Source organism: Urtica dioica, chromosome 10, assembly GCF_054948205.1.
Source record: "Urtica dioica subsp. dioica isolate 48M chromosome 10, U.dioica_male_clone48M_v1_H2, whole genome shotgun sequence".
Taxonomy (NCBI): domain Eukaryota; kingdom Viridiplantae; phylum Streptophyta; class Magnoliopsida; order Rosales; family Urticaceae; genus Urtica; species Urtica dioica.
Window position 1 is genome coordinate 6,614,104 of NC_142765.1, and position 22,295 is coordinate 6,636,398.

Consider the following 22,295-nt stretch of genomic DNA (forward strand, 5'->3'; position numbering starts at 1 on the left):
ACTGAAAACCCATCATAAAATACATAATGAAATTAAACCATGCCATAGGAATAATTTAATTAAGTACGTAAAAAAAGACTATGCAGATGTTTTATTTCAATCTCTCCCCTCAACTCTGCAATCCTGAAAATGGACACAAAAGAGTTCTCAGTTAGTAACTTAGTATAATTTCAAAAATAAAATAAAATAGATAAAAATTTGAATATATTAGTCGAAACTTACAGATTTTGTTAAACGCAACAATGTCGCAGCTCTGGACATACTCGTTAATTGGCTCAACGGTGAGACGCTCTTCGATAAGGTTGTCGACAGAGACGAGGTCATCCACGATCGTGAGCATGATCGTCAATTTCTTGATTCCGTACCCGACTGGCACAAGTTTGGCTGTAAAATCAAAATCAAAATCAAAATCAAAATCAAAATTAAAATTAAAATTAATCCAAATCAACAAAACAAAATAATAATAGTGATGAATTATTTTTAGAAAAATAAAAAATAAAAATTGGATAGGAATGAACTAACATGCTCCCCAAAGAAGACCCTCCATCTCGACGCTCCTCACGGCCTCCTCGAGCTTCTTCATGTCAGTCTCGTCGTCCCATGGCTTCACGTCTAACAGAACCGATGACTTTCCACCTATAATAATACACTTATTTAATTCAAATACACAAGAAATAAAGAGAATAATTTTTTTAAAAAAAATATTCATTTATATAACTTACTCTCTTTCTTCTTGCCGGAAGCCTTGACCGCGGCGGCACGTTCCTCGGCAGCCTTCTTCTCTTCCTCGGTCTCTTCTCCGAACAAATCAACGTCGGAGTCGTCATCTTCCTCATCAGCAACCGCGGCCTAAAAGTCATCGGAGAGAATATTATTCAGCCATTTTAAATAGACATTTTAATTGAGCCGAAACAAAAAAAAAACATACTCGCTTATGCTAGGCATTTATCAAACTACTGACTTTTTAGCAGTTTAGCACCTTTCATGAAAATTCTTAAACCTTTCAAAAAATGAAATCTAGGACCCAAACAACTTGAAGTAAAATAAATTTACACACACTTAAATAGCTTCCTTGTAATTTCAAAAAGTTTCAGGAAAATGGAATGTTAATCGAAAGTGCTTTTTTATTAAGTGATTTATGGTTAGATTGTAATTCTAATTAGTCTTCTTTTTACAACATTAAAAACCTATTTAAGTTGGTATATTTGTTTTTAAGTTCCATACCTGATATATATCATTCCATAAATATTTTTAACAAAAATGATACAATTGGTAAGAAAATTGACTTAATGAACTGAAAATTACAACAAAGACTTGCCTTAGAGTCATCGGCGGGCGGAGTAGCAACAGCCTCCTCGTCGATCGGAGCGCAACCCTCGACAACGACGCCGCTCCCTTCTCCGGCAACACCGCTAATAACACAAAATATCACATAATTAGCAACATATAATATAGATATATATATATATATATATATATATATATATTATATACATGGATATCCATAGAGTATAATGATGTGAGCAAACTTACGAGATCCTCAGAAGCGCCTCGATGTGGTTGAACCAGCGAGACACATTCACGTACTCAGCGGAGGGAGCTCCGGCGAGAGCAGCGTGCACAGTGATGTCATCCTTGGATGCTTGGTATCTGTACGGATAAAAAAATAAGGGTACGTTTAGGTTAACACCGTGAATGAATAACGTGTTATATATATATATATATATATATATATATATATATATTATATTAGAAGCGAAGCTTAATTAAAACACAAACCCGGTGATGTAACTGCGGGACAAAAGGTAATCGTCGAGTTTCTTCAGGCCAGCGGCAGAAGTGAGCTCATAGAATGTGACAGCCATTGAAGAAGTGTTTCCTTTTTGTTTGTTTACTTTTCTGATGAACAATAAATAAACACATGTGAATTGACATTCCTAATCTCTTATACGTTATTTTGTTTGTAAGAGTGCGTCACATCTATAATTCAAATTGATCTACATATTAAATAATTTTCAAACTTATGTAATCGATCACGTCCCACAGATTTGCTTCATCGGGAAGATTGAGACTCTGACTCATCACTATCCGCGCTGTCAAACTCGGATCTAGTTCACATATCTTATTAGCTTTATCAAAATATAATAATGACAAGACAAAATTGTAGAAAAACATACTGACCCTTTGCGCTAACCCATCACACGGGATTTTCTCCGACTACAACCACATCACTCTGACCGCGTAACTCAAAAAACTCAACTTCTCGATTCTTTGAAGCTTATTTAAGCTGCGTTTCTGCTGCTAGGTGCTATTTTTCCTGTTCGCCCCAGGAAGAAATGATGACTTATTAGATGATATTGTCTATTGAAGATTATTAGATGATATTGCAGTAGATTGAAGAGGAGTCTCACCGTCGAGAGTCATTGTGATCTAAGCCGAAACTTCAAGCTTTGAGATAATAATGCGATCTGATGTGCTCTCTGTTCTCTCAAGTACCCAATGACTGTCCACGGTGAGCTTTCTCTTCAATCTAATGAAATCTCATCTAAAAATCTTCACTAGCCTATGTTGTCATTATTTATTCTTGTGGAAAACATGAAAAATAGCTATCAGAGGACACTCGGCCTGGATAAGCAGCAAAGAATCGAGATTTTTGAGTTTTTGAGTTACGGGCTCAGAGTGATGCAGTTATTGTTGGAGGAAATACCGTGTGAAGGGTCAGTAAGTTTTTCTACAGCTCTGTCTCATCAGTACTAAATATTGTAATTATTGTTGATAAAGCTACAAATATGTGTTATTGAATCATATCCGAGACTGATTGCTCGCGCGGAGGCGGGCATATGCTGATGCGGATAGTAATGAGTAAGAAGCGAATCTGTGGGACATGAGATTACATAAGTTTGAAAATTATAAAATAGTCTATAGATATAAAAGATAAAGCTTCAAGCTTTGACAAAAATAGCTCAAAATAAAAAAAAATATATATCAATCTACAGAGTACAGACCAAGTTTTAAACCCAAGTTTAAAAAAAACGTATATATTGTTTAGTTTTATGAAATCTCGCAAGATTCAGATGATATCCCGGAGAAAAGACCGTTTTATAGAATCGAGTTAAATCGCAGGAAAAATATAAAAGAGCGCTTAACAAAAATCGCTCATGAACACATAAATGTCCACGATCAAACAAAAACATATGAAAACATAAATAAAAAATCAAACAATTTAATAAAAAAAAAAAAAAAAGATAGGTATAATTGCTTAGGTTCTAAGACCAAAATTCCACAAGCTTACGTTCCAAACATTAACATTATTAACAATGAATAGATAATTGTTCAAAATAAGGGGACGCGGAAATACTTCCCAGACCAAAGCAGATCATTTCACACCATAGATATATATGCCACATAAAACAAAACAAAAACAAAAAACAAAAAACAAAAAAAAGGAGAAGCAAATAAATATATCAACGTAGACAAAACATAAAATTGAGATTCGTGAAAAATATATATATATATATATATATATACAAAAAAAAAAAAAAAAACAGACATTCGATCGAAGAAAAAAAAATACCGGCGAAAGAGGAAGCTTTGAGACTCAAAATGTTGAACCGTAGATAGGAAAGCAAAGAAAGCAGTGTAGGTTCGAGACGTTTTTATCTAACGAACTGGTCGTTGGGCCGTTTTTGAGCTTTTTATGAGCTCACAATTTGGGCTTGTCTTTAATAGCCTAGCTCGCAAACTAGAAAGGAAAGAGTAATACAAATACATCTTTTCCCTGCTTTGTTTAAAAAAATAATAATAACTCATTTATTAATTCTCTGAATAACCCAAAACTTCAAATCTTCAACAAATAATATATTTTAGGGTCAAGCGGCTATATAGCCAAATAGAACTTAAGCTTTTGCAAAATAACCATAGTTTGTCAACTATAAACAAACTAACCAAAGTAAGATTAATCTAGGTTGGATTAAATTTAATCCTAACAAACTATAAAGACAGAATGTAAGGTTTATGACGGCTGGTTTAAAATTAATCGAGGCAGGATTAAAAGTCGTAGTACTCTCAATTGGCTATTTTGATATACCTAATAAAACTATGACTATTTTTCAAAAGTCATAGTTTGAATTGGCTATTTCATACCATTTTTCCTATATTTTACATGAAATGTAAATAGCAAGTTAAATGAAATTAATAAAAAAAAAATATATACATATATATTTCCTCAAAAAAAAAAAAAATATATATATATATATATATATATATGTATCTTAAACGATGAAAGGAAACGTATTCGTTCGCGAAGAGTATAGATCCATAAACCATGTCTTTGGGATTTCGCGAAGTTCGTCGTCCACAATCCCTTAGGCTCCGTTTGGAACCCGAAAAATAAGAGGGAAAGGAAAATGGAAATCCCTCATATTTTACTTAGGTTGTTTCGATTGAGGAAAATATGGTAGAAAAAAATATGATGGAAAATGCGAGGGAAAGTGTATAACTAAAATGAGGATTTCATTTTCCTTCGAAAATCAAATGGAAAATGAGAATCTCTCCACATTTGTCTATGAGGGGATCACATTTGTCTAGGGTAAAAATGTAAAACTTTTTTAAAATGGGCAAAAAATGTAAATAAAAAAATTTAAGGGTGGTTAATTAAAAAAAATCATGGTAAAAATGAAAATTTAAAAAAAAAATGGGTCAAAAGTGTAAATTTTTTAGGGTAAAAATGTAAAATTTTTTAAAAATGGGCAAAAAATGTAAATAAAAAAATGTAGGGGGGCTAATTAAAAAAATCATGGTAAAAATGAAATTTTTTTAAAAAATTGGTCAAAAGTGTAAATTTTTTAGGGTAAAAATGTAAAACTTTTTAAAAATGGGCAAAAAATATAAATAAAAAAAATTCATGGTAAAAATGAAATTTTTAAAAAAAATGGGTCAAAAGTGTAAATATTTTAGGGTAAAAATGTAAAATTTTTTAAAAATGAGCAAAAAATGTAAATAAATAAAAATTGAGGCGGAGGGGGCTAGAGCCCACCCTGGACTTGAGTTAGCTCCGTCTCTAGTCTCATCGTTACTTTCCCGTCAATTTTCTCTCATATTTTCTATGACTTTCAAACACAATTAGAATTTTGACTTTTTTTTATTATTTTCTCTTATATTTTCATTTTCTCTATTATTTTCATTTTCTCTCTTATTTTCCGGGTTCCAAACGGAGCCTTAGTGTCATGGTGTTTTTCTGACCATATCACTGAAGCCGAGCCCATACTCTCATCTTCATTTCGCTGTAATTTTTCAACATTAAAATATGAATCACATATATATTGCATCTTAATATTAAGCGACTTACAATCCTCGAGCGATGACCAAAAAAACTAAGCGAACCTTGTCTCGCCTTCGTCTTCTTCTTCTTCGAATTTTCCCGGTTGCAGAGAGACTTCGCCTGCGAGACATAAATTCGTTAAATTCAATATTAAGAAATTCAAATAACCCTCAAAAGTTCAACTCATACCTTATGCTTCGGCGAGTCGAACGTCTCTATTGCCTTCAACCAGGCTTCCTAGTTATAGCCTTCGAGAGTTTTGTTTTTAGCGAGATCCTTACTCTCACAAAACGTCTTGAAGAAGAGATGCGACAATCTTGACTTTTGGCCACGGCGCATCCTCTTCGCATCGCAAATGATAGCCATATCAATCTCGTTGCGAATAGGATCTGCTGACACAAGCTCTCCAGTGTCAGGATGAGCATAAACGAAGCGGTACTCGTTATGAATCGAGCTCATAAGAGCCGTTACACTCTGAGCAGGCACGTGATTCCAGTCAGGGAGGTCGACTGGAATGGTACTCTTGATCAGGTTTCCTATGCGGTTTTGGAACGTCCCGATCAATAGATTTTGCTCCCTAACGTCTTGGTAGAACGCCTGCTGTGTCTGATCGTAACGAACTATGTTCGCTCCAGGAGTCCCAACACCAGCTCTCGCGGAAACGAGGCCAGTCGTTGGTCCCCGCTTCTTCCTTGACATCTGCGGGGGATCACGATCTCCTCCTGATGGGTCCCGACCTGAAGTCGACATCCTGCAAAATGAATTGTAGTTAGTATTTATTATTTAATTAGTATTCGACGATTGTGGTTATTACATGGTGTTAGTCATTCATCGTCGTCACTCGATGTAATGTTAGTATCGACATCAACATCGTCTCCCTAAAAAATGGTGCATGCCTCATCTTCTTCATCCACTTCTTCATCATCGTCAACAACAGTAACAAGCTCGACCGTAGAGGTTTCGTGTCGATGATTAAGATGGTCGATATTTGACAATTCTATTGTCAACGGAATCGATGCTGAAATGGTCTGGTCAACTTCGGGAATGTCCCATATCCCTCGATGATTCCATTCCTGAACGATTTCTCATTCGCGACCCTTAACGAGATCTTGGATGTAAAACACTTGTTTTGCTTGAGTCGCGAGTATATACGACTCTTCAGTAAACCACTCTTTGGCGATATACGAACTCGTTGCTCCGGTGGTCTTATCAACGTGCAGTATACCTCTTGCATAATTGTACTTGTCACCATACCATATGCATTTGAATAGTACGATACGACAGTTATGTCTATAATTCAGCACGACGATGTCTTCCATTCGATCGTAAAAGTTGAACTCATTCACGGGCACACATACACCGTTGTTCTGGGTGATTTGTTGGTTATCACGATGACAGTGATGAACTTCACGCCATTCACAAAACAGCTCGGATAGTGATGAGCAATTTGCAAGGATCCGACAGACAATGCGTAAAGCTCTTCGGACACGTCGGAACCAATAACTTTCATGTCATAAATCTAGATACGAAACAAAGCAAATGAAGATGATGTCATTAGCATTTTTAGTATGCTTTCAGCAAATGAATCCTTTTATTTTACCTTTTTCGCAAACCAAATTTTGAATTCTTTTCTATGCATTGCTTCGATATCAGAATCTTTAGTTCCCGCTTCAGAGTTATTTTGAATAAGTTCTAAATGCTCACTGTTAACATTACGTAATTAGATGTAAATCAATGAGCTAGGTAATGTACATATTTAAATGAACGATTCACTTACATCAAATATGGATCGATTTATGGACAATTGGTATAAATGTACCACTCCGCCTTCTCTTTCTGGTCGTCGTCTAAAACTATCGGCTTCATCATCCCGTAAGGCACACAGTTTTCGGACCGCAGAACATAAAGTTCCCGCACTTGAACTTCATCGACAGTTTTCTTGTCTTCGAAATACCTTGCAACAAATGGCAATGCCTCTTCTACAACGTACTTCTGCAATGGAGTCTTCTGGCCTAGCTCTATTTCTGACAAATTGTTTTAACATTCCAAGGTATTTCTCAACTGGGTACATCCATTGCATATGCACCGGACCGCCACACAACGCTTCATCTAGTAGATGAATTGCCACGTGAACCATGATCGTGAAAAAAGCTGGCGAAAAAATCATCTCAAGCTTACACAATATCTCAATAATGGAATCTTGCGCTTTTTCGAGATCTTCCACTCTCAGGGTTCTAGAACTTATCAACTTGAAAAGTTGCAAAGCTCGGAGATCGTCTGTATCGGTTTTGGCACAAAAGAGCGAATACCATAAGCCAACAGCCTCTACAAGATCACGTTACAGTCTTGTGAGCTTCCCGTCAGCATTCATATTTTTCTTCAAATTTCTAGCGACCCCGTCAGGGAATTTGACAGATTGAAGGAACTCGGTAAACCGATGTCTCTGCTCAAGGGTTAACGTGTACACTGCTGGCGGTTTGTACCACTCATTCCTTTGTTGTCTCAAGTGTAGAGAAGACTTGATTTTCAAGTCCATCAAGTCAAATCTCGACTTCTCCGTATCATAGTTCATCTTTTCCAAGCTGAGCATCGTCCCAAGAAGATTCTCGCACACGTTCTTCTCTATATGCATGACGTCCATGTTGTGCTTCAACTCCAACTCTGACCAGTAAGACAACTCATAGAAGATGCTCTTTTTGGTCCAATTCAATTCGCACTCAGCACGTTTTCGTTTACCGGCATGTTTGCTAGTTGTTGTGCAATAAACACTAGCCAACTTATAGAGTATGTCTTGCGCAGTCAACTTGATAGGTTTACGGCGTTTCTCGTGGATAGTGATCAATGTCTTTCCTCAATCGGTGCGGCGTAGGCAAGAATCGACGATGGTCATAGTAGATGATCTTGTTTTTTACTTTCACAGATGGTGTCCCAAGGTTGCACGTGGGGCACGTAAGATACTCTTGGCCACTCTATCCTGACAAATACGATCGAGCCAGAAAGTCGTTTATCGTCCATAGAAGCGCGGCATGCAATCGAAACACTTCATCATTCGCCCCATCTCGCACTTGGAACCCAGTATCCCACAGTTCTTTCTGCTCTTCAACTACTGGTTGTAAGAACACGTCCATGTCTTTTCCAAGTGAGCTCGTGTTAGGAATATTGCCCACTGAAGATAAATGATTATTGAATTCGATAAGAAGAACACTGTAGCATTTATGATTAGTGGGTTGATTATGATATTAGTATATAGAATCAATAACAATTATCCTCATCGCCTTCGTATTAAACTGGATTACATGTTGGGCAACTAAGTTCGGGCGGTATACTAAAACATGGTCGATGATTGATACACGCATGTGAAGCTGTATCTAAAATCATATATGTGGAACACTAATTGAAGACTGGTCACTTAGTGGGAGCATTCTACACTTTTGGTAAGTGTACGACCTGGACAGACCTTGCCTGAGATGTGACGTTTAAGCACCATTACGACACACTAGCCGAGGTCACTATGATGGTCACAGTGAGACTTAATCTAAATCTTGAAGTGTTCATGGACTTCTAGGTCTTGTTACTTAGTTCTTTGATTCATCACGTTAAAGGCCAATTGAGGTTGCATAAACAGATGTTTTGGGAACTTGGGACACAGATACGGAATCCAGCCTTCCTGAAAGAAGGTAAATATTCTCTCACCTAAGGGTTGTTTCCAGAACCGATACATTGTCGACACTCTCGAAGTAAGTAACGTTCGAGAGAATCTTTCGCTGGGGAAGCAACAATGCTTAGGGCTTATATGTATGAGAAAGGTATAACAGAGCAATTGACCTTTACTCGATACAAGTTGAACCTGGAGGATCTTGATCACGTACTGACTATATCAGTGGATACTCGTCACGATGAGTAAATATAATTCTAGTATTAAAGGAGAGTTCAGTCTTAGCTTACACGGTGGAGTATTGACTAAGATTAGACGAATCGATCGAAAAAGAGAAATGACTTTTTTCGTCTTTTGATCGGATTTGTTAAGCTTCAAATACTAGGTCCATAGTCCCCGGTTCGGCTTCGATAAAGACGAATAGGAACTTTCTAATAATAATGTTTTTATTATAATCTCACATGTTGTAATATGAATAGCAACATACATTCGGAAATTTGTTTATTTGTCGAATTAACTATTTATAGTGGAATTAATTATTTGTTGTTGGATCAAGTAAATAATTAATTGAATTTTGAATTTGGCCTTATGGGCATTGCAAAATTCGAAATTTCTTGGCCCATGAAGAAGCAATTAATTTGTCCATACCCACAGTGGTTATATTGGGAAAACGCCCAAAAACGAAATCATTTGCTCATGGGCGCATGGAATTCGAAATACCCATAGTTGGTATATTTGGAAAACGCCCAATTTTTCTCTTTCATGATTTAAATAAAGAGAGAATAATATTTAAAAGGAAATAAGATATTTTCATTTATCATCTCTATATTTAAATTCCTATTATCTATGAGATAATATTAGATTTGATATTATTTCACTATTTAAAAGTGAATAAGATATTGCATTTTTAAATAGATTCCTTATTTAAAGGAAGATATTATGGAATAATATATCCTAGATTATGATCTAAGGGTTGAGAGAGAAAGTATGAATTTAATAAAGATCTAACGGTTGATCTTTAATTGGAGACTAGGGTTTCCTAAAACCTCTCCACTCCACTGCTATAAATAGGGGTTCAAGGGAAAAGAAAATTTAACCTAATCACTCTAGAAATTTCGTCCACCTCTTCTCTGTGGTGGCCGAAATATTTTCTCTTTCCCTCTCCTCAGAATTCTATGATTCCATTACCATAAACACGGTGCGATCTGAATACGATATTCGAGATGGTAGTGAGATAGAGAAAGCTGCCCACTCATATGTCCTATTTGTCTCTGAGATTACGTTTCGGAAGACTACGGTGTCATCAAGACTACATGAAGAAGATCCGAGAGATTCAGAGACATACCGAAGGAGTAGTTTTTTTATTAGACTGAAGACGGATTTGTCAAAGCTTGAAGATTTAGTTCATGAGCCCAACCCGTAAGTCTCCTCTTTACTCTTATTGGTGCTTGATTGCTTCTCCAAGTTTATAGTACAAACTCGTAAAACTAGATCTTGTTTTAAATATAATAAATATTAATTAGGTTAAGATAGCGTAATTAAATCTTCCGCATGATTACATATATGGGTTTAATTCCCAACAAGTGGTATCAGAGCTAGTCGTTTTACTTGTTTGTTTGATCCGTTTGTGCTTTTAAATATTTAATGGTTTGAATGAAATTATATATGATTATGTTTTTCATTCGATTCGATAATTATTTATGCAAATTGTTTTCGGGTTTGATCGTGAAATATTTGATTCTCACTTTATTAGAAAAATTATTGTACACCCGATTACGGTGGGTATAGGCTTTATGTAATTTTATTTTCCTGTAAAATAAATATTGTTGTAAATCCCGACGTGATCACGACGATCGACGAGACGCTTGACCACGAACAACCGAAGAAGCCGCTGCACCACCGTGCAGTGCATCTCCCACACGATCGAGCAGAACAGCGGGGGAGCTGCACGCGCGGCCCCGCTCCAGCCGACCCAGCGCCGCCGTCAGCCCAACCGAGCCGCGCCCAGTCTGCCGAGGCCGCGGCCTCCTGCTCCGCGTGCACCTGTGTCCCGCGGCTAGCCTTGTTGCCTTGAGGGCAGCCTTAGCCATGGCGGGCTGAGGCCTCGATGATTTTATTTTAAACATGAAAAATAAATAATTTGGATATTGATTTATTTTTCTAAGGGACATAGTTATGGGCCCTAATGAAATTTATTTTAAATGAAAAAAAAATAATTTGGATAATTGATTTATTTTTTATGGGACATTGTTCATGGGCCCAATAAGAATCCATGGGCCAATATGATTGGGCTCATCTCAATTTCTTTATAGGATCAAATAGGAAACGATCAAAACCGAAACAAACCATACTTGCTTGTTTATTTAATTGCTTTGCCATATATGCTTGCTATGCTTGGATATTGTATTGTGGGTTTCTTGCTTATGGGTTTTCATTCATATTAAAATATCTAAACGGATTAGGATAGTTTTAATGAATGAGTTGAACGGATCGGAGAGCTTTATCACCAATCCGATAAGAGGCTAAGAGGGGAGGTTATTAAAACTTCCCTCCCTACTGGAAGCTCATCCGAGAAGGGATGCTATTAGGTTAATCAAGACTAGTTGTCACGAAAACCTAATTACTAAACTATATCGAAACTTAATTGTTTTTAAGGGTAGTTGAGAAACACTCTTGAGTTTTTAATATGATTTAGTAAACTCGAGTGGATCACCTAGATTAATGTTAATGCTGAGAAAATTAAAATACTAAGAGTATATTGAGTCTTAGGCCTCCAACATTGGCACAACACCGTGATGATGATGGATCCCTGCTTGATCGGCGGTCTTATTTAAGACATGGTGATCTGCTCCTAAGGACATGCTTTTCTTGATTCCAATATCAAGGTTGTGTCTCTGACGATAGGTGGGAGGGTCGAATCCGGCGTGTACTACCTAAGTCAGTGCGTTTAGGCTAGGCTTCTTTCATCGAAATGTTGGGTCGACTCAAGCATGAACCAACCTTTGGTTGTTCATGTGGCCAATGATTCCTATAAAACTGGGTAGTTAGTGAGCATAGTTATGAATGTACATGAACCATGATTGCTCATTAATCTGAGATGGTACTCATTTTCACTAGGTGCACTTCGTTACGCCACCATAGTGGGACGGACTTTGGCTATTAGTGGATTACCTTGGAATATAAAAACTGGGTTCTTTTGTCTTGGTGTTTTATCCCGTGCTTGTTTGCATTATGTTTTTATTTCCTAAACTTGTTAGATAGTTGTTTCTTTTCATATTGCTAATAGAAGTTCTTTTATATATTCAGTAATCATGTCAAACCCTATTATGGCCTTGTTATCAAAAGACGTACTTACTAGTGAAAACTTCCCTAAGTGAAAGTCAAACCTGAACATTGTGCTGGTGAGTGAAAGAATTCGCTTTATCCTCACTGAAGACAGACCTCCGCTTCCTGGTCCTAATGCCTCTAGAAACCTAAAAGAGGATTATGACAAGTGGGAAGTCCTCTCACTTGTCCTATTTGTCTCGGAGATTATGTTTCGGAAGACTGCGGTGTCATCATCGACGACTCGAAGCTGATCTGGAAGTTCTCTTCATCGATGAACGTTCAAGAACGAAGACGGATCTGACAAGGCTTGAAGAATTCGGTTCGTGAGCTCAACCCGTAAGTCTCCTCGAACCTTTATTCTTATCGGTTGCTTGATTGCTTCTCCAACTTTATAGTACAAACTCGTAAAACTAGATCTTGTTTTAAATATAATCAATCTTATTAGCTTAAGATATCATAGTTAATTATTCCGCATGATTATATATAGGGGTTTAATTCCCAAAAACTCGGTCAAGGTATCAGAAGCGTCAACATCAAGTACTCCTTTTTCATGCACAACCAAGGTGGCAAGTTGTACGCAATTAGTACCATGGGCCACATACTGTACGCTAGACTTATTTCCCCAAATGGGTTGAACCCATCAGAAGCTACTCCCAGACGTACGTTACGAGGCTCTGCAGCAAAATTTGGGTATCTCTTGTCTAGATTCTTCCACGTCGAACCATCCGTAGGATGTCGCAATACGTCTTCTTCCTTGATGCAATCTTGTTCATGTCACTGCATCTCAAGCGACGTATGTCAAGAAGCGTACAATTGCTTCAATCGATCTTTCAAGGGAAAGTATCGCCATATCTTTTGTGATACATTCTTCCCGATTGGCTTCCATCTGCTCTCATTGCATATTGGGCACACTACAGCTTTCTCGAGATCTTTTCAAAATAACACACAATTGTTGATGCACGCGTCGATCATATCGTATCCCATGCCGAAACGCTTCAACTTTGCCTTGGCCTCGTAGTGTTTTTTCGGAATTCGATTACCAATTGAATGAGACTTCCTAAAGAGCTGTAAAAATTCTGTAAATGACTTGTTCGTCCAATGGTTCGTGACTTTGATGAGCATCAACGAAACCATGAACGACAAAGACGAAAACTCTTTGCATCCAGGGTACAATTCCGCTTCCAACTCGACGAATAAGTCTTCCACTTGCTCCTTGCACGCACTTCATGTTGTCAATGGTGCCCACAAGAAGAGTCGTAATCTCTATTTATGCACATTTGATGTAATATAGTCTTACGAAGACTCTTGCTTGTAATTGATTATTTATTAATAAAATTTGAAATGTTCATTCATCCTTCCTTGTCTGAAGCTTTATGATAAAACCTTAGTCTTTAGTCCATAAACAAACCTAACAACATATGAAGAGACAAATGTAGATTTGCATGAACGAACTCTTCATGGTTTGCTTAAAAAAATATATTCGCAATCTAAGGATCAAATGACTATTGATCTCAGTACTATTGTTAGGAGAATCTATGATGTCCGGTTATGAGACATTGAGAGTTGGAGACTCTATAGCTCTTCTAGGTATCTTCCGAATGTACTGAATTGACCAGTGCACTTGTAGAGACAAGATAAGAATAAACCATTTAACCTTTTATGTCTCGAGGTCACTACGTATGAATTGCATCATGCTTACCTCAATCCTGAAATGAGACATGTCATTTCATAGCTTACGTATTCTCATTTGAGAAAGTCAGAGTTCGGATTCACTATGTGATTCTTAACAGGACCTATTGATGAAGTACTAAGTTATGAAGATGTCATGAGTAACTTTGTGAAGATCTCATAGATATGGAATTCATGTACAAGATTGCTGAAATGCAATGTATATCACATCATGCTTTGTTCCTTGGAATGTGAATAAGTGAACTGGCCAGTGTCCAAATTGAGTCGTGACTCTTTTGGATGAAACAATGTGACTTGTTAGCTCCTCGTCAATACATTATTTCTAACTTATTCACAAACGACAAATGAGTTGAGGAAATAACAGCTAGAAGGGTAAAATGGTAATTTTGTAAATCCCGACTAGCTGATGATATTAATGAAGGGTAAACATAGATAATATTCAATGGATCCACTCATCACAATTTAGTTGAATTCTTGAGTAGAAAATAAATTCATTTGAACCTAGAGATTCTCAGTGTCAACTCTTTAGTGGAGTCAGTTGACATTAAACTAAACTTGGAAAAGATTTGTGAACTTTTGAGTCCGAGCATTTTAGCACAAGCTTTGTTCATTTGGATCCATGAGGTCACTGTCACAAATCATATCGAGTAGGAATAGTTAAACTAGAAGCTAAGGCAAAACAAGAACGAGACAAGTTTCACGAAAATTGTCTAAATGGTATTTTTGTCGTTTTGGACATAGGATGAAATGAATGTCAATAATTTTTTTGACATTGTCATATGATGACATATTAACACTCGGCCATGATAAGATTTTGGGCCTTGAGGATTAATTTCATATCATGGAATTTTACTTGAAAATTCTGAATGGGCCTTTCTTATGTTGTCATGAACAAATGAAGAAAAATCTAGAAACACCTTCTAGAAGGTGTCTTGGCCGTCCAAATAAGAGAAAAAGGGGAGACCTGCATGTCATAGTGTGAAAGAGATTAATTTTTGCCTTGAAGTATAAAGATACTTGTCAAAAGAAAAAGAGGAAACAAATTTCTTCTATGAGGAAACAGATCACACGGCCAAGGCAAGGAGAAGGCAAGCAAAAGAGGAAACTATTTTGCTTCTAGAAGGCTTACCTTGCACGTCCAAATGAGAGAAGGAAATAAGGAATATTTGCTCATGAATATGTGATACTCTATAGAAGAGGAAACTACCTTTATGAAGGTCATCTCTCTCCTATAAATAGAGCCCTCATTCCTCTCATTTTATTCATTCCAAAGTTTTAGAGATTGAGAGCTTCTCTCTCTAGCTTGGCCGCCCATCTCTTTTTTCTCTTTCTCTCTCTCTCTCTCTCTCTCTCTCTCTCCAAGTTTTCTTTCATTTTTGTTTTGGCACCTAGGTGCACATTTGACCTAGTGTTTTAGCTCTTCGACTTTGAGACTTGTTCTTGAGTCGTCGTGTTTAAAAGTGCCCACACACTAATTCCTTTCTTTCTCGAGTGATTATTGTGATAGAAACTTTCGTGGTTGCTTGAGTTCCCGAGGAAAGAAGAGAGACGTGCTGCGATGGGAGACGAACGTTTCAACCTTCCTAAGGCTTCTCAACGTTCAAGCTTCTCAAAGATTAGTAAACATATAATGCTCATTTATAGTTTTAATTTATATGTACTTGTTCTTTGTCTAGGTTAGTAAAAACGTTTTACTTGTTTTTAAAGAAAATTTTTAAATTCTGCTGCTTGCTCGAAGCGTTAAATCTTTTCTTAACCCTAGATCAATTCCAACACTTCACTCGGAGTCGGATCCGCAAAGTCGTTGAAGTCCTCGTGATCCATTATATCATGGAGAGCATCGTGCAATCCACCGACTCCTCTCTGGTTAGTTTCGCTGGCATCTTCTACTTGGGTAAGCACATGACGTTCGCCGTGATGATAACATTTGGTGTATCCCGGGGTAAACCCCTTGTTCAAAAGGTGATTCTTTACGACCCCGATGTCCTGCCATCTCACGTTATTGCAAGACTTAAAAGGACAATGATATTGATCATTTTCGTTCGGGACTCTGCTTGCAAGGTGGATAAACTCGTTAACCCCTGTTTTATACTGCAAACTCAACCGATTGTTCTCGGTAATCCAATCTCTACTTGGATTTGACATTCTACCGAATGAGATGGGAAGTTGAGAGATCAAATGAATCGTTAGAATTCATTTTGTAGAGTGAATTGTTAGGAAATTGAGAGGTAAAAATGAATGGTTAGGATCCGTTTCATAAGGAATTTGAGATGAAAACTTGAGTCGTTAATATTTGAAAGAGTCGGGGCAGCGGGGCTAGTCACGGGGCGGGCGGGGCAGCATGGCTGGTCGCGGGGCGGCGGGGTAGCGGGGCTGGTCGCGGGGCGATGGGGCGAAAAGGGAGAGGCTGGTCACGGTGGCGGGGCGGGGTTGGTTGCGGGCGGCAGGGCGGGGCGACCTGGTCGGAGAGGAAAAGGATGAGATGGAGAGAGAGGTAAGACAGAGAGAGAGGCGTACTGGGGCGGTGCGAAGAGGACGTGGTGGTCACCGGAGATGGGCCGAGGGGCCGGAGATGGGTCGGAGAGAGAGATAGTGAGATTGAGAGAGAGAGAGAGAGAGAGAGAGATACAGACAGATTTAGAAGCTCGGGCGAGGAAGAAGGGGGTTCGGGGCTTCATAATATCCTAAAACTATTGGGTGCGACATTGTCGCACCTAATACTCCTATTTGGTGCGACATGTCGCACCCAATGTCGCACCGAATATGAAATCACACAGCCAAAAATTTTCGGGGGGATTTTTCTGACCGTTTTGAATTTTAAAACCATTAGGTGCGACAGTTGTCACACCTAAAAGTATTGGGTGCGACAAAGTCGCACCTAAAAGTATTAGGTACGACACTGTCGCACCGAATATCACTAAACATTAGCGAAATTTTTAGTCATCTGGAGGAGTATCTAGTGCGACATGTCGCACCTAATATGTGCTTAGGTGCGACATTTAGGTGCGACATGTCGCACCTAATACCCTTCCGCACTAGAAATGTGAATTTGTAGTAGTGTACAGGTCTTAAATAAGGTTTAATTTCTGAAAGACCCGAAATTAATAAATTAAATACTCGAACATCGAACCGACTTGCGAAAAATCCCGACAATGTACCCCAAACTCGTTAACATTCTTGAATCAAATAACTAACGGAATCTCAGCTACGAATCCTAACTCTCTCGGCGTACTCCAGGACATGTCATGTAATCTCAGGAAGCATAAATGGACTCTCGAATTCGAATATAGGATAGAAGTACTGGGAGTCACATCTCGAATCTTCAACTTAAAATACTTAACGAGCGTAAAATGGAAATGATAATTCTTATGGGGGTTTATCCGGAGATGCTTTCTTGTAAGTAGCATAGGTGTTTACTCTTTGTGCTGCAGAATACGCAAATTTTAATGAAACCATTATCAGTGGTACCTTCAAGTCATTGACTTGTATCGAGGATCATACCGATCCGAATGGCGATGAGTACTCAAGTCGTAGCCACGAGCAACCCGTTCGCAATGGGTGAAGGCTGGAAACTCAATCGGGAGCCTTGAACGCGCCGTGCAACAATGGGTGAAGGTCGTAAATTGCGAGCTCATTGCCGCAAGAGAACAGCATGTGTCGATGTCACAATGAAGACGGTACCACTAGTGAGTCCCAGATAAGCGTTAAAACACTTAGGCCGCTGAAGGACTGTTGCTCGAAGTCTAATACTAGTCTCTTGTCGTTCCGAAGGTTAACCTTGCGGACGACAAGTACTAGTTAGAGTGTGCACACATTAATCGTGCTCTAGAACTAGTTAGATATGCATCATGCATTCTTATATGTTTGTTTGCACGTCACATGTCATTAGATTGTTTTTCTTTTCTATGTTAGACTCATGCTTACTAAGTCAATCAACTCATAGCTTTATGACGCTTTGTGATGTAGATAAGGGCAAGATGACTATGTAAGTGAAGAAATCAAAGACCGAGACCGGACTGTTAGGAATTCTTGCCCACAAGAAGATTTTATTTGTAAATTCTCGCTGAAATTATTAATAAAATAAAGTTCGACATTTATTATCTATTTGAATTGAAAGCAGTTATTTCTTATAAAAGATTTATCAAACATTCATCAATCCGTCGTCTTCGTATTAAACTGAATCGCATCCTAGGCATCCGAGTTCGTGCGGTGAACTAAAACGTGGTGGATGATTGAATCATGCCTGGATAGTTGAATCTAAAATCATATATGTAGAACACAAGTGAAGGTTGATCATTTAGTGAGAGCATTCTGCACTTGTGGTAAATGTACAACATGGACAGACTTTGGTTGTAGATGTGTCGTTTAAGTACCGTTACGATACACTAGCCGAGATCGCTATGATGGTCACAATGAGACTTGATCTAAATCATGAAGGGATCATGGACTTCCAGTTCATATCGCCTGGTTCTTTGACTCATTTCGTTAAAGGCTACTGAGACGCTGATTAAACTTATGTCTTGGGAATTCGAAATATGATCTGAGCGGAAAATGATTCACAGATACGGAATCCAGCCTTCTTGAAAAAAGGTAAATGTTCAATCATCTAAGGGTTGATTCCATAACCGATAGATTGCGACACTTCCGAAGTAAGTAACGTTCGAAAGAATCTTTCGCTGGAGAAGCAACAGTGCTTAGGGAATATAAGTATCAAGAAAGGTATAACAGAATAATTGACCTTTTCTCGATACAGATTGAAATTGGAAGATCTTGATCACGAACTGACTATATCAATGGATACTCGTCACGATGAGTAAATATAATTCTAGTATAAAGGAGAGTTCAGTCTTGGCTTACATAGTGGAGTATTTGACCAAGATTAAACGAATCGATGGAAAAAGAGAAATGACTATTTCGTCTTTTTTATCGGATTAGTTAAGCTTCTATTACTAGGTCCATAGCCCCTGATTCGGGTATGATAAAGATGGATAAGAACTATCTGGTAATAATGAATATTATTATTACAATCTCACAGCTGTAAATTGTTTAGCAGCATTCATTTAGAAATTTGTCTATTTGCCAAATTAAATATTTATTGCGGACTTAATTTTTTATTGTTGGATCAAGTAAATAATTAATTGAATTTTAAGTTGGCCCTTATGGACTCTGTAAAATTCAAAATTCCTTGGCACAGTACTAGCAATAATGGGCGCCTACTTTGGGTAGATAATACTCAATATTCTCTCTTTAATTAGTTGCTAGATCTGTGGAAAATAAATCAAGTAACTAATTAAATAAGATAGAGAATAATAATGGTAGATATAATTTCTCCATTAAAATAAGGAAATAAGATATTGTCATTTATTCTCTCTAATAATTAATTTCCTAATATCTATGAGAATAATAATGTAGAGATATCTCCATTAAATAAGAAAATAAGATATTGTCCTCATTATTCTCAAATATCTAGATTCCTTAAATATATGAGAAAAATAAGGAAATAAATATTCTAGATTGTGATCTGATGTATGAGAGAAAAAGTATGATTTGTAGTCAAGATCCAACGATTCATGCTTAACTACAAAATATGAAATAATAAAGGAGAATAAAATATATCTAGGAGATTCCTAGAATATCTCATTTCTACCACTATAAATAGGGGTCTAAGAGAAAGCAAAAAACACACAATTGTTGAAGCAAAATTTCTCCCATCACACCTGGTGCGGACGAAATTCTCTCTCTCTCTCCATCTCCCTCGGAATTCCGTGATTTCATTCCCAAAACACGGTACGATATGAAGTCATAAATCAGAGTCGTAGTGAGATTCAGAGTGTGCCCACACTTTCCTCTTATTCGTCTTGGAGATTACGGTTCGAAAGACTATAGTGTCATCTTAAGAGTGCCATACGATGAGAGTAATAAAGCCATTCCCGGAGATCTAATTGTGGGAATTAAAGCTAGAAGATCGAGTTATTGGAGCTCATAACGGGATCTTAAAGAATTCGATTAAAGTTTCTGTAGCTAAGGAGAAGCCCGTAAGTTTTTCTAATGACTCTTCTGTTTAATTCGGATGCTTGATATTGCTCTCACGCTTAATATTAATTAAAGTAAATCTAGATCTTGTTATATAACCTTAATTAATTAGCTAAGTAGCGTAATTAATTATTCTGCTTGATTATATGGGTGCACAATCACCAACACGGTGTGTATCTCTCGACCTATGGGCTAATGAGGTCTCACCCGAGAACAAAACTACTATAAAATAGTATTTTGTCGAACTCTTTTCTAATCTACGCTCCTAAACTATCTCTTGTATATATACGTAAAGCCAAGAGTTTGTATATATAATAGTCATTATAAGACTCAAAGTTTGAAAACTAAAAACGAAAAATTTCTTGGAATTTTTGTATAACCACTTTTACCTTGTTTACCTATCGCCTTATGTTTAATATAAGTATTTACTTTTATTATGTCCGTTGATTTATTTATCTGCTTTGATATTTATATATGATTGCATGATATTCGAGCCGACCAGTCGCGGCTCGTGGGCGAACAGACGCTCGCGGGTCGTGACATGGTCAATGTATAAAGGGTTGTAAAATAACTTTTCATTCGCATATAAGTAATTTGTAAATTAAAATAAATAACTAAATTCAAAACTCAAATTTTGAGTATGCGAGCATGTTAGTTGTCACATGTCCTCGAGATACAAGTCATACATATTCGTAATGATCATGCACATATGTTACGATGTGGTACGACTCTCTCAATAATTTTCAACTCATATAATCAAATGAATTTCATTTAATAGAATGATATACAACCACTAATGTTATGTAGGCATTGCAAGTATAAATAAATATGATTATTTAGCCAATATAGACAAAAACCTAACACGATACCAAATCAAGGATAATGAAATGTGGCTAATTTGTCTTGAATCAAAACCAAAATAAGTCGTAATGAAAAAAGATTTAAAACCAAAATTAACTTGAAAAAGAAAAAGAAAACCAAAAATACATAGAGATAGAGATATCGCCACCGATATATCATTGTTGTCAAAGGAGCGAGTGAGACCGAGACTCGACTCTTGTCACACGTGACCACCGATGACATGAAATTTCCAGGCATCACTTTTGATGACCGCATCGCATCTGCCCCCGTCGGCCTTTATCGTCACTTTCACTTTGCTGCCGTTGGAAAATCAACGGAACTGTATAATTTCGCATTGCCATTGTCTCTAATGACTATCGTCCCCGTCTAACCAAACCGTAAAAAAAAAAATCAACCTACTATGCGTTTCGCCTATCTTGATTTATGCTTAGTAGCTTGAAATTCACGCTTAGTTCTCCTCTCTCAAAGTCGAAGGCTAGACGACGAGCAGCTAATGTCTCTGCCGCAACAGCCGGAAGAAGTATAGAGCCGCAAACCTCCTTTGTGTTCTTTGTTGCAAAGTGAAATTTTATAAGATTTTGTTGTCCTTCAATAAACTGATAAATTAACTTATTCTATTTTGTTTTTGAAGCTGACTTATATTATTATTGTTATCATTACGTTTTCTTTTCCATTGTCGATATGATTATGTTTTGTCTTTAATATACGAATAATATTGCCTGATTGAACAAATCAAAAGGTATATAAGATCACAAAACAAACAGTAAACACTGTCTTATAAATTATAATACGCCTGAGCAACCCTGAATATATATGTGTGTATGTACATACATATATATATATATATATATATATATATATATATATATATATATATCACTCGGAGTACTTTTAATTAGGATATGATTTTTTGAACTCCCAATCAATTTTAGAAAAACGCCTTTTTACGGTCATATTTTGACTATCTTCCATGATCAACTGCGTTTGAGTTTTTTTATTTATTTATTTTTTATTTCCTATTTGGAACTTTTCAAAATAAAGGAACTTCTTTAGAAAGGTAATTTGCATTTCCATTCATTTATTTAAATATATTATCCTGATGTGAGGACGTGACCATCATTTGACTAATGATAAGCTTCCTCTCAGGAGAAGGAAAATTGGTAAAGTTGATATATGCATGAATATTTAATCAATTAAATGTTATGCACTATTTGCATTAACCGACATTCACATTCAACAAATTAGTCAGTCTAGTTGATCTCCTTAAGTTGTATTCAAAGATTTTATTTCAATTGATTTCGACCATTTTTTTTAAAGGTTTTAGCGATCCAAACCTTTCAATTTCTAATGTTTCTGCTGGGCAATTCTCCGTTGATTGATTTTTAGTAATAAGTATTACACACACACACA

The 22,295-nt window shown here is 37.0% G+C and overlaps 1 pseudogene across 1 annotated transcript; it reads right to left on the reverse strand.

Annotated features, from left to right (window-relative positions):
• Nucleotides 1-218: 218 nt before the first annotated feature.
• LOC149383290 (elongation factor 1-delta-like) lies at nt 219-3,687 on the reverse strand (annotated as a pseudogene). The gene is made up of 7 exons (XR_016301642.1): nt 3,575-3,687; nt 1,780-1,899; nt 1,534-1,650; nt 1,319-1,412; nt 723-849; nt 523-636; nt 219-384 (listed from the first exon to the last, which is right to left on the reverse strand). The product of XR_016301642.1 is annotated as an elongation factor 1-delta-like (transcript).
• Nucleotides 3,688-22,295: the final 18,608 nt, after the last annotated feature.